The sequence below is a fragment of the Pongo abelii genome, chromosome 6 (genome assembly GCF_028885655.2).
Source record: "Pongo abelii isolate AG06213 chromosome 6, NHGRI_mPonAbe1-v2.0_pri, whole genome shotgun sequence".
Lineage (NCBI taxonomy): Eukaryota > Metazoa > Chordata > Mammalia > Primates > Hominidae > Pongo > Pongo abelii.
This window is the reverse complement of record NC_071991.2, coordinates 121233057-121246019: the sequence shown is the minus strand read 5'-3', so window position 1 is coordinate 121246019 and position 12963 is coordinate 121233057. Positions and strand designations below refer to the sequence as shown.

At 38.5% G+C, this 12963-nt stretch overlaps 1 protein-coding gene across 6 annotated transcripts in view; it reads right to left on the bottom strand.

Moving 5' to 3' along the window:
• Window positions 1-12963, bottom strand: part of SPAM1 (sperm adhesion molecule 1) — a 50748-nt gene that overhangs the window by 36363 nt on the left and 1422 nt on the right. Inside the window, exon 2 of one of the 6 annotated variants that reach the window (XM_054559742.1) lies at window positions 12560-12674. The exons of 3 other annotated variants lie outside the window; for them this stretch is intronic. The gene's annotated coding sequence lies outside the window, so the exon portion shown is untranslated. Of the gene's footprint in view, window positions 1-12559; window positions 12819-12963 lie in introns of those variants that run through there. 2 more of the 6 variants (XM_054559745.1, XM_003777121.4) reach the window with 2 other exon arrangements.

The following is a 12963-nucleotide window of genomic DNA, read 5'->3' as shown; positions in this document are numbered from 1 at the left end:
GCCTCTAAATGGAGCACTTAGGATGCAGACTGAATTTTTCCTTAGGATAGGTGACTTGTTTAAAAATCTTATCAGAGTGTTAAGTGGCTTATTATTTATCGTCCTAAAAAGCTATGTCCTGAAGTCTACCTTAAGAATACACATTTTGTACAGCCAGGCATGGTGGTATGTGTCTGTAGTCCCAGCTTCTTGGAAAGCTGAAGCCAGAGAATCACTTGAGGCCAGGAGTTTGAGACTGCACTGTGCCAATATCATGCCTGTGAACAGCCACTGTACTCTAGCCTGGGCAAAGCAGTGAGACTCCATCTCTTTAAGGAAAGAAAAAAAAAAGCACATTTTGTGATAGCAAAACTATAACTAAAGTCTTAGGTAATCAAACATCTCCCCAGCACCAACTGCCACCATTCTTTCTAACTAATGTGATATAGTACAAGATTAGAATATACTTGTGCCACAAAACAACACTAGAAACATTTATTAATGTCTTTCTTGACAATGACTTTTTTTCTGTCTTCTCACATTCACTTTTTACCTTTTACTTTCTATCTTTACTGTCTTCCGTCTGCCCATGGGAGGTGGAAGCTGATGAAACACATGTCTAAAAAGACTAAGAAACTCAGATCCAGGAAATAATTGAGGCTTTATTTCTATTTGTAGTTCTATTATACCACAGCTGGAAGATCCAAATTATTCAATCTTTAAGCATCACTTAACTCTTTAAAAATACATCAGTAATTCCTGAATCTATCTAAATTCCAGAAATGCTGGGATAATGAGTAAAATGATACCTATGAAGTGTCTTTTTTTTTTTAATTTTTTTGAGACGGAGTCTCACTCTGTTGCCCAGGCTAGAGTGCAGTGGCGCGATCTCGGCTCACTGCAAGCTCTGCCTCCCGGGTTCACTCCATTCTCCTGCCTCAGCCTCCCGAGTAGCTGGGACTACAGCCACCCGCCACCACGCCTGGCTAATTTTTTATATTTTTAGTAGAGACGGGATTTCACCATGTTAGCCAGGATGGTCCCGATCTCCTGACTTTGTGATCCACCCGCCTTGGCCTCCCAAAGTGCTGGGATTACAGGCGTGAGCCACCACACCCAGCCTGAAGTGTTTTTTTAAGAAGCTATGTAAACTAAAGTGTAGCATTATTTCCCCTGGGCTACCAATATTATTAAATCTTGCTTATTATGGCTCATTTGCATTTATTCCAAACTATGAGAAAGATAACTGTAATAGGTGTGGAGAGGATTCCTTTTGACATTTTGGGAGCCATAAAAGCCAATGTATGCAATTAGATTGGGGTATCTCTATAAAAATTTAGAGATTGTAAACCCCTAGCCTAAGAACATTAAAGAAATATTTGCCATGGATACTGATTTAGACAATACAGAGATGCTTGGGGGTAATAACAATAATCTAAGTCTTCTGTAAAGAATGTGGTTAATAAGAAAGGTGAGGTGGGAGGAGGAAGAGTTATACATAGCAAAATTCATTTCAAATTGTAGAAACTCAGAGCACGTTGTATTTACAATTGTCCCTTTATCTCCACCAATAAACTGAGACACTACTGGTGTTTTGCCTCCATAGAGATCACATGCTTCTCATTAAGAGGGAAATTGGAGAGCTAAAACAACACTTCTGAAGCAGAATTCAGTCAGCCCCTCCACTCTGAGACCATCTCTAGCTAAAATCTATTTAGAAAGAGCATTACAGAGTGAAACCATTCCCATAAACTTTATAGAATTTATCAGGGGAGAAGGGAGGGGGAGAACTAAGATAAACCAAGCCTGCAGCACACTCAGCATTAAACATTAGGTTAGCTTGCTCTCTGACCCACTTCCTTACACTGTTTCCCTGTTGCTGCAGAATCACGTAGACTGCTGTAAGATTGCAGTTCCCCCTAACTGCTCTACATGATAACGTGAACATTACTAAATGTAAGTTTTCCCTTTGAGATGTTTTTTAAGTCCTGTGTACCAGTGAAACTACTGAGACCAGTTGGTCTGAGGGACCCCATGAGGAGCTAACTCGTCTCCTTTTACCAAAGAATACAATTTCCACATCCTAATGACTTCATCCCTCTTACCCCAACCAATCAATAACCCTAATCTTCCAGCCCATTGTCCTCCACAATCCCCTTAAAAACCTCATCCCAGAAATCCTTGAAGAGATGGATTTGAGAGTCTCCTCCCATCCCCTAACCTGGCTGCCCTGCAATCAATAAACTCCTCTCTGCTGCAAACACTGCTGTCTCAGTGCATTGCACTGTTACTGTGCAGCAGGCATATGAACTTGTTAGTCTTACAACAAAGCCACAACTAAATTTCACTTAAGTAGTCCAATTCATTTTAAGCACAATAGAGGGTAATTGAGAACACAGTAATACAAGAAAATGATATTAAGTAAGCCTATACCTAGCATTTTTTCCAGACTGAAGGAAAACTATTTCACAACCTATTAGTGAGTCATAAAGTAAATTTAATTGCTTGTAATAAGCCTTTAAAAAACCCATAAAATAGACTATAATAGTGCAGAATAGGATAGGATAAAATAGGTTAGGATAGAATAAGAAGTACCAGAGTGTCATTGCATGAATAAGGGTGAGTATTGTTTTATGAACCTTTTCTATCAGTCATATATTTGTATGTGTATGTCTACTGAGTAACAGTATAAAATGTATTTTTTAACTGTGGAATGGATTAATTCACTTGAATACACAAAAACTTTGGAGGCTGACACACTTGGGTTTTAAATCCTAAGGGCAGCCACTTTCTAATCAACTAGCATTAGCAAGTTACTTAATCTCTTTAATCTCATCAGCAACAAGAAGAGAATTCTTATCTGTCTGAGAATTCCTTAAGCAATGTCTGTAAATACCTAAACTACTGGACTAAGTAATTTAGTTTTCTAGATTAGGATCAACAGGCCTAGAATCTGGTTTCTCAATGTAGTAGCAATGTGATCTTACCCAAACTATTTCACTTCACTGTGCTTTAGTTTTGTTTGTATTTTAAACTGTAAAATATGGGCAATAAAGCAACTATCTCATAGGTCCCTTGTGAAATTTTGATGAAATAATGTATATAAAACACTTAGCACAATGCTTATGAAAGGATTCAGGATATGCTACCCCAAAATATGCCACTTTGGCATATTAGTTATTTTGAGTTGAGAGTGATTGAAGACGCAAGAAGGGCACTCGGCTTTCTTCCTTTCTGCCGAAAACAAGACATTAAATTTCCCATGTACAGGCACCCTCCCTGTATTAGGAAGAAGAGAATATTCTCTTTTTAAATCTTTAATTGACAAATAATAATTGTACCTATTTATAGGGTATGGTGTGTGTTTCAATACACGTATACAATGCATAATAACCAAATAAGGGTAATTAGCATATCTGTCATCTAATTCATCATTCATATTATGAACAATCAAAATCTTCTAGCTATTTGAAAGCGTACAATAAATTATTGTTAACTATAGTCACAATAAATTGTTAACTATAATGCTATAAAACACTAGAACTTATTCCTCCTGTCATGCTGTAATTTTGTATCCATTTACCAACCTCTGCCTATTCCCCCTCCCTCCTCTTCCCAGCTTCTAGTAATCACTATTCTACTCTCTGCCTCTGTAAGATCCACGTTTCCAGCTTCCAAATATAAGTGAGAACATGTAGTATTTATCTTTCTGTGCTTAGCTTATTTCACTTAATGTCCTCCAGGCTCATCCATATTGCAGCGAATGACAGGATTTTATTCTTTTTATGGCTGAATTGTATTCCATTAGGTTTATATACCATATTTTCTTTATCCATTTATCCATGATGGATGCTTAGCTTGATTCCATATCTTAGCTGTTGTGAGTAGTGTCACAATAAACATGAGAGTGCAGATATCTCTTTAACACACTGATTTCATTTCCTTTGGATATATAACCAGTAGTGAGAGTTCCAGGTAATATGATAGTTCCATTTTTTAGTTTTTCGAGGAAACTCCTACTGTTTTCCATAATGGCTATACTAATTTACATTCCCATCAACAAGGTGTGAGTTCTCTTTTCTCCATATCCTCACCAGCATTTGTTATTTTGTGTCTTTTTGATAATGGTCATTCTAACTGGAGTGAGATGATATCTAATTATGATTTTGATTTGCACTTTCCTGATGATTAGCAATGTTGAGCATTTTTTATATACAGTTATGCATCCCTTAATAACAAGGATATGTTATTTAAAATGCATTTGTAGGTAATTTCATCATTGTGGGAACATCATAGAGTATACTTATACAAACCTAGATGATATAGCCTATTACACACCTGAACTATGTGGTGTAACCTATTGTTCCTAGATTATAAATCTGTACAACATGTTATTGTATTGAATACTGTAGGGAATTGTAACACAATGGTAGGTATTCATGTTTCTAAACAAACATACCTAAACATAGAAAAGAAGTGATGTGTTGCACTATGACAGTACAATGACTATAACATCATTAGATGATAGGAATTTTGCAGCTCCACTATAATCTTATAGGACCACCATGGTGTATATATATATATACATATATATATATACACATATATACATATATATACACATATATATATATATATATATGGTCTATCATTGACCAAAACATTATTATACAGAGTATGTCTGTACTTCTTGGCCATTTGTATGTCTTCTTTTGAGAAATGTCTATTCAGATTATTTGCCCACTTTTTAATCAAATGATGTATGTATTTATTTTTCGTTGATGAGTTGTTTGAGTTCCTTGTATATTCCAGATGTTAATCCCTTGTTGGGTGAATAGTTTGCAAACCCTTTCTCATAAGAAGAGAACATTCTTATGAAGACTGGGAGTCAGTGCTCAAATGGATCTGTACAAACAATCCTATTAAAATAATTCTTATCTTCCGTTAGTTCCCCAATACATTTCCTAGTCATTTTCCACAAATCACTACTCCTAGAAGGTTAAACCCCTTTCCCATTTTCTCATGTCTCCACAATTTATCATTTTTGTTTTAAAAGTATGTAAGCTCTCTATCCTAATGTTTTCTTTGGGTTTTCATTTTTTTCTATGAAGGCTTCAATGTGCATGTAAAAATAAAAAATAAAAATTGTTTGCTATTCTCAATAACACAGGAACAGAAAACAAAACACCCCATGTTCTCGCTTATAAGTGGGAGTTGAACAATGAGAACACATGGTCACAGGGAGGGGAATATCATACACCAGGGCCTGTCGGGGGTCGGGGGCAAGGAGCGGGAGACCATTAGGACAAATACCTAATGCACGCGAGGCTTAAAACCTAGATAACAGGTTGATAGGTGCAGCAAACCGCCATGGCACATGTATACCTATGTAACAAACCTACACATTCTGCACATGTATCCTGGAACTTAAAGTAAAATTAAAAAAAAAAGATAAAATAAATAATATTTTAAAAATTGTTTGCTATTCTCCTGTTAATCTATGTTTTTGTCACTTCAATTCATGAGCCTTAGCCACAGAACTTCAGGAACTTCAGGAAGTAGAGGAAGAACACAGGAAGTAGAGGAAGCCACAGAACTTCAGGAAGTAGAGGAAGGTTACTTTTCTTTCCCTACAGTTCTGGCAATGAGATTGGGATATCATTGGCTGGGACACCCTGCGCACTCCACAGGTTACCATTGAGATCTTGGGAGCACCCAGCAAAGTTAGCAAAAGGTAAACATTTTTACCACATCAACCTCCTAATTTCTGCCTAATCTCTGCCTGTAGTGTCTGGTCAGATGAAAATGGCAAGAGACTATCCTTGTCTTTCCCTTTTCATATTCAGATTAGCAGGAGAAACCATTTGTGTGAACGAGTTCTTTGGGTATAGATACTCATTATTTTTTTGCACGTGACCAATCAAAGTTTAATTTCTTTAAGCTACATTTTGCCACAAGCAAGGAGATGGCAAATCAGTTTACTGGTCATCATTTTATACAAGTAAAGAAGGTGAGATTAGGGTCTTGTACACTTTTTCTGGTCCATGTGCAGAGTAATGGTTCAAACCAGTTCTGTGGTTCCCAGTAGATTTGTAATGGTTCAGGTTCTCTTTATTCATCTTCATAGGCAGTTAGAAACAGATTCACATGAAAGTTATGAAATACAGTATGGTTACCATCTCCTCAAAGAAAAGATTTGGATCTAATGCAGAGATGGGGGTAAGGAATCAACTCAGGTCTCCTGTGCTCTCCATGATGCAACTTCAAGAAAACAATTATTATGCTCACTCCCACCCAAGGGAGCAGAACAAAGTAGGTGAGGGTCTTCCACATACTAGCTGAGCCCTCCTAGCCATAGATACCACTTGACGTGGCTGCCCCAGTTTGGGATCGGACTGACCCCACAGCCGAGGAACCCAGAATGCAGCTGCCACTGCCATTTTCAACCTGGACTCCTTGTGATTTTTATTTGAAGTACTCTTGGTTTTAATTCATCCTTTCTCTCCCAGAGATGGTCATTGTTTTCCTATGTCTCTGTCTTTTGTGTCATTTTTCATATGGAAGGGAATCACAGGGTAGCACACAGGCATATGTCCTATAGGCATGTTGTTAAAACTGGTTTTATAGACTGATGGGTTTACTGTCCTCACTGGGCTGGTGTTTGGACAAATTTTGCTGTGGGTCATCAATTTTTCAAAAAAGATGAGATTCTCCTTTCATCGCTTTTTATGTTCTGAGATCCTGGCTTGTAACCAATGAGGATATGCTCTTTGGTTTCTGCCAGCAGGGGGTACAGGTTATCAGGGATGCACCAAGTGGCTACCATAAGGCTAGAAACCCTAGACATTGGAGGGTATGCTGAAAAATCAATTGGAAAAAAGCAGACTAATTGGAAAAAAGGCATGCAAATCTATTTAATGTGTATATACAGGAGCCTTCAGAATGAAGTCCCAAAGATAGAGGGGAGATTGTCTATTTTTATGCTTCAGTTCAGCAAAGTATGAACAGCCATATGGAAATATGACTGGACAAAAAGGGTAGGATCTAATACTAATAGATTGAAGGAAAGAAATCCAGTCAGGCCTACCTGTCTAGATTCTTCTTGGCCTCTCTGTGCATGCATTCCTTCCTTCTAGGTATGGGACAGGAACCTCTCTGGAATGGGGGTCTTACGACTTACAGTCAAACAAGGTAGGTCACATAATTTATTTATGGCAAGTTTTTATATAGAAAGGCAGAGGGAAAGTTAGAGTAATATTTTAGGTTTTACGTCTGACTTTGGGAAAAAGAGGTTCTGCTATCTATGACCTGCCCAGGGGAAAAGAAATTCTAGTTTTTATGGCTAGCCTTGGAGGCAAATGGGACTGAGAGACAGGAGGGCAGAAGAAGGTCAGATAAAAACTTTTGCTTCTGAGGCCTTCATTATGGGGTATTACTTTCTGAGCCCCAACAACATGAAGTGTGCAAGCAGCATTTTCATTGTCCAATGATGCCAGCTTTCAGGGGAGTTTGTTTTAATGAGGGGTCAGTATGGCAGATGCACTTGAGAGTAGTGACTTAAGAACACCCTGACAATGACCCTGTGGTGAAGAATCCAGAAGTGGCCAACCCAGAGTTTCACTCCTTAGCTAAGAAGGACATCTGAACCCCTGACCCATCCCTTAGAATATAGGCCATACAGGGGATCGAGGCCCTTTGTTTTGGGTTAGATGGAGCTTGCTAGGTGGTGGGTGCTAAGTAAAAATGTTATATAATCTGCATGCTTTTTACAAATGGGAGCGGTTTTCCTGTCCAGTTCTCCACGATCAGACCATCCTTGTATGTAAATTCCCCCAGTAAATCCTATGTCTCATTTCTCAAGGTCCCAGTTTATAAGGAGTCTTTGTTGTCTCTACCCTTGTTGCTTTGCCAGTGCTGGTAAGTCCTATCCAGTATCACCTGTCCAATATCACAGAATAGAGAGTCTGTAATTGGATGCATCTCACTTGTGTAGGACACCAGAGACTATAATTGGTTGCATCTCACTCGTGTAGGACACCAGAGACACTAATTTTCACAAACATTATTCTTATAATGTTCGTGAAATGAGAGTCTTTTCATGTGTGACAACGAGAGTCTTTGCTTTCTTAGGATATTTTTGGGAGTGGCTTTTTGGATCATGGGAGCTGCATCTTCTGCACCTCTTTGGGGATACCTCTTGAATTCATGATAAAAATGTATTCTAAGCCTGGAAAGTTACCTCTAGGCTTTTTCATGAAAAGATTTATTGGACTGAGTTGCTGTTAGAAGGATATATGCTTGGAGATCCTACTTGCAATGGCCAGATGATGAATCCATGGATTTGGAAAAACTTTTATATTTGAAAAGATTTTTAAAGAACTCTCATCCTAAACAAATGGTTTTTTGGTACCTATGGGGAGAAGAAATTGAAAGTAGGACAAAAAAAGAGCATTATGGCTAGGATTAGGGATTCCCTCAAGATTAAGAATAGAAATCAGACTTAGAACAAAAGTTAAAAATCCACATCTACTGTACATGTCCCTTTCCCCTTTACTCTCAATTCCGAACTATCCCTGACCTTCCAGAAGATATTTTGAATCTCCAGACCCTGACTTATGTTTCTCTCCCTCAAATCCAGCCCAGCCTCCTAAGCAAATTCCTTTAATCCCTGAAGCTCCTCTGACTTCTCAAAAAAAAAAAAAAAAAAAAAAAAAAAATTCCTAAACACCCAGCTTCCTTCTTTAAATTCTTTTTCCCTGCAAGAATAGCAGAAAGCACTCTGGCCTAATCTCCAGGCCAGGGAATACAAGTTACTTATGTAAATGCTGATAGTCAGAAAATAACTTTGTCAGAGGCCCCAGGGATACACAGCAGGGCTCATTTCAATGTCCCTTGTAATTCTATCTACTTTCTGGGTTGATATAATCAGACCCAATCAGCTGCAAGTCTTCCCATGAAATTCCTTTTGTGGATGTATCCTTAATACCCAAAACAAAGAATTCATGTCCTCTGGACAGCAGCATATCTTTTAAAATAAAAAGCCCTTTTATACCACACCCCACCCCACCTCCAAAACACACGCCTTTCAGAAGATCCTATCAAACTTAGAGAGAAGTTAGAAAAGTTAGTGACAATATACAACTCCCCTCATAGGGATTTTGATTGGCTCTTCCTACCCAGGGTGATACTGTAGTTACCAGACAAGCCAGACAACCCCCTAGGAACAACTACCTCTCCCAGGTAACAAACACACATAAAGAAAACAGGTAGCCAGAACTTCTCCCAGGCTTTCCTGCAAATGACCAGGAAATGACTCAGCTGGCAGCTGATATTTAGGGCCTCTTAAAAGTGATAGTAGAGACCTTTCCCACCAAGGTGAATTGGTCTAAGGTTGAAAAGTACACTCAGAAAGAAAGGGATGCCAAGGTTTTTGTGGAATGCTGTATACAGACTTTCCAAAGGCATGCTGCATTTAACCTCAAAGCCCCAGAATATAAAAATCTTATTATTTCCACCTTTATTGGAAATCCTCTGTCTAGAATAAGGAAGCAAATCCAAAGTAGCTTTTTTGTCTGGGCAGGACAGTCTCTTCAACATTATGATTGAAGATTCTACCCAATTCTTTGAAAAAAGGCTTGCAGGAAAACAGGAGGGGGAAAAAAATTAACATCAACTGTCCTTGCCTTGCAAATTTAGTCTTTATAAAAACACACCTAGGACTCTAGGGGTAATTCAAATCCCACCCATTTTTCTTACCAACCACAGAGCTTCCCCTATTCATTTCAAGATGTTTGCAGGCACTATATACAAACTTAGACATTGAAAAAAACAATTGTCCTGCACTTAAAAGAAACGAAAGTTTAAACAATCTCTCCAGACCCCAACTTCCTCAGAGGACCCATTTTCCTCTTTGTGAGAGAGGAAGTATATCCTCCATCCTTAAAATAGAAGATCAAGGACTGGATTTTTCAATTGACATGGATGTGACTTTCTCTACTTCTGGCTCAAAGTATTCATCTCTATCTATCATCTCTAATTCTATTCAGCTGTTGGAATTCCAGGGAAGCCTGTTTCATTGCCTACATCTTAGGCCACCCCAATATTTGTGGGCCCTCTTAACATCCTGCCTTTCTAGTTTCTGACTTCTTACTGGCAAACCTTTTAGGCAGAGGTTTGTTATGTAAATTTAATGCCACCATAGAGTATAATTATAAAGATTTTTTTTATTTTCCTACCTTCAGACCAAACCTCAAGCTTCCTACCTTCCCTAATGGAAACCCATATCAATTTAAAATCTTCTGAAGAGGATGCAGTCTTAAAAGATATCCCAATTAGTATCTGGGCCTCACATTTAAATGAGATTGGATAGCTACTGAGTGCACAGTCAATGGATGTTACCTGGAAAAGTAATTAACCTTTCCTATAAGTAGCGCAATACTCTCTCTTTCAAGATGAAAAATAAGGAATTGAACCTATAATGAACTATTTTATAGCAGGGTTTTCTTATATCTTCTTACCCTGCAATACCCTAATCTTGCCAATAATAAAAGTAAAATTTGATTTAGATGGGAATCAAATCCATAGATTTGTACAAGATCTAAGAGCCATGAACTCTTATAATGCGCCGTCACCCCATAATTCCTAATCCAGCCACTATTCTGACCTCAATTCCTGCTGATGCAGTCTGGTTTATAGTAATTAACCTCTGGTCAGCTTTCTCTTTAATTCCATTACTCTAGGACTCAAAATTTATCTTTGCATTTATGTTTAGAGGAAGACAATCAACATAGATGCATACCTCATAGATATTATGAGTTCCCTTCAATATTTTTCTACGTCTGTAAAACCAATTTCGACTCTTGAAATTGAGTAGCTTTTACTCAAGGCTTCACTCTTGTTCTATACATTAATAACCTCTTTCTTTCTTTATAGCCAAACTAAACAGGGTGCTCTTATAGACTCCCTCATTCTCCTAAAAGAACTAGCTGAATGAGGCCTTAAATCCTTCATATCTAAACGTCAGTGGATGCAAACAACTGTTACCTGCTAAGGACATGAGATATCTCAGGGCACTAAAAACAGCACAAAATGATTTGAATCAGCCTTGCCCATCTCTCTCCCAAAAACAAAAAGCAGCTGCATAAATTCCTAGGGACAGCTAGCTATTGTCATCAATGAGTTCCTACTTTTGCTGCCCATGCTAAATTGCTATAGATGCCCTCCCTCCTCCCGATGCTACTTCAGAGTTCATTTCCTAGCTCTTGGAGCCATTGAACTCCGGCAAAGCCTTAAAATGAGCACTTCTCACATAGCCAGCTCTTGGCTTACCCAACTTTGGCAAACCTTTTCACCTATATTGCCATGAGAAGAATAAGATTGTTTTGGGTATTCAAAACAACCTCTTGCCTCTTGGATATGAGGACTAAGCTCTGATTTTTTATCTTACCCAAATTCCTACCTAAGAAGTCTAGGGAGTCATGCCCTACAAACTATAAATTCTCATCAGATGGGTTTTATTGGACCCTAATATTGTGGCTTACTTTTCAATCTGACTGGCATAATATTATGAGACAAGGAAAAAAATATTTAACCCCAAGATCTATTTCCTTGCCATACTTTAAAATTGCCCTGCAAAGTGTCTCATGGGAAGAATCCACATCCTATAGAGAATCCCCTTCCCCTTTGTTTTCTTTCCTTCCTTCCCAGATCCAGGAGATAATCAACTAAGAGCCAGGCACACTTTTAAGTCCTATAAAAAAGCTATTTACAACCTGGCCTCTCTAAAATCTCCTATCTAAGAGCTTCCTCTGCACAATAAAACTTGGTCTCCATAATCCTTTATCTTTAACCTGAACATTCCTTTCTATCGATCCCAGGTCTTCAGACAACCTCAATCAATTGTCAGCCAGAAAATCTTTAAATTTACCTATAAGCTAGAAGCCCCCACTTTGAGTTGTCCTGCCTTTCTAAACCAAACCAATGTATTTCTTAAACGTATTTGACTAATGTCTCATGCCTTCCTAAAACACATAAAACCAAACTGTACCCTGACCACCTTGGACACATGTTCTCAGGACCTCCTAAGGGCTGTGTCATGGGCCATAATCACTCATATTTGGCTCAGAATAATTCTCTTCAAATGTTTTACAGAGTTTGACTCTTTTCGTCAACAGGTATGTCCTATACTATATTTCTGGTAAACCAAAAAGTATCAGAGACAGGTCTCAATCAATTTAGAAGTTTTTTTTGCCAAAGCTAAGGATATGCCCAGAAGAAATAAACATGGAGTCACAGAAACAGTCTGTGGTCCGTGCCTTTTTCTAAAAATGAATTTGAGGGCCTCGGTATTTAAAGGGGAAAAGCAGGCTGGCGGGGAAAGAAGGAGGGTATGATAATCCACATGTTGCAAGGGAAAAGAAGTAGGTAGGGGAATAGTCAATTATGTATTCAACCAGTGCTCAGTAAATCTGCACTTTACATAAGATAAGGTGAACACAGAGTAACTACTTGTGGAGTTAACATTTTATCTCTAGCTATCTGCTTAGGAACAGGAGAAAAGGCAGTTTTTTGCACAACTCACATTTCAGCTTAATTTTTTTTTCCTTTTGGCATGATGAATTGGGGCACAGAGTTTTTATTTTCCTTTCACATTCTCAGGTCAATTAGACCCTATGGCACCAGGCATGTCCCCATTCCTGCATGAAGTAGTCACATCTGGTGCCTTAATTGGCAAATTCAGTATTCTTACATTAGGTTCCCCCCTTTACCTATCCCCCCGTTCCCCCATTCTGTGTCCATTCTCTCATGACTTAATAAGACACAGCACCTCTCAACACAGTAGCAGACCACCTATACACAGGCCTTATTAACCAATCCCTCCATTGTAACGCCTTTTTTTTTTTTGAGACAGAGTCTCACTCTGTCACCCAGGCTGGAGTGCAGTGGCGCGATCTCGGCTCACTGCAGCCTCTGTCTCCCAGGTTC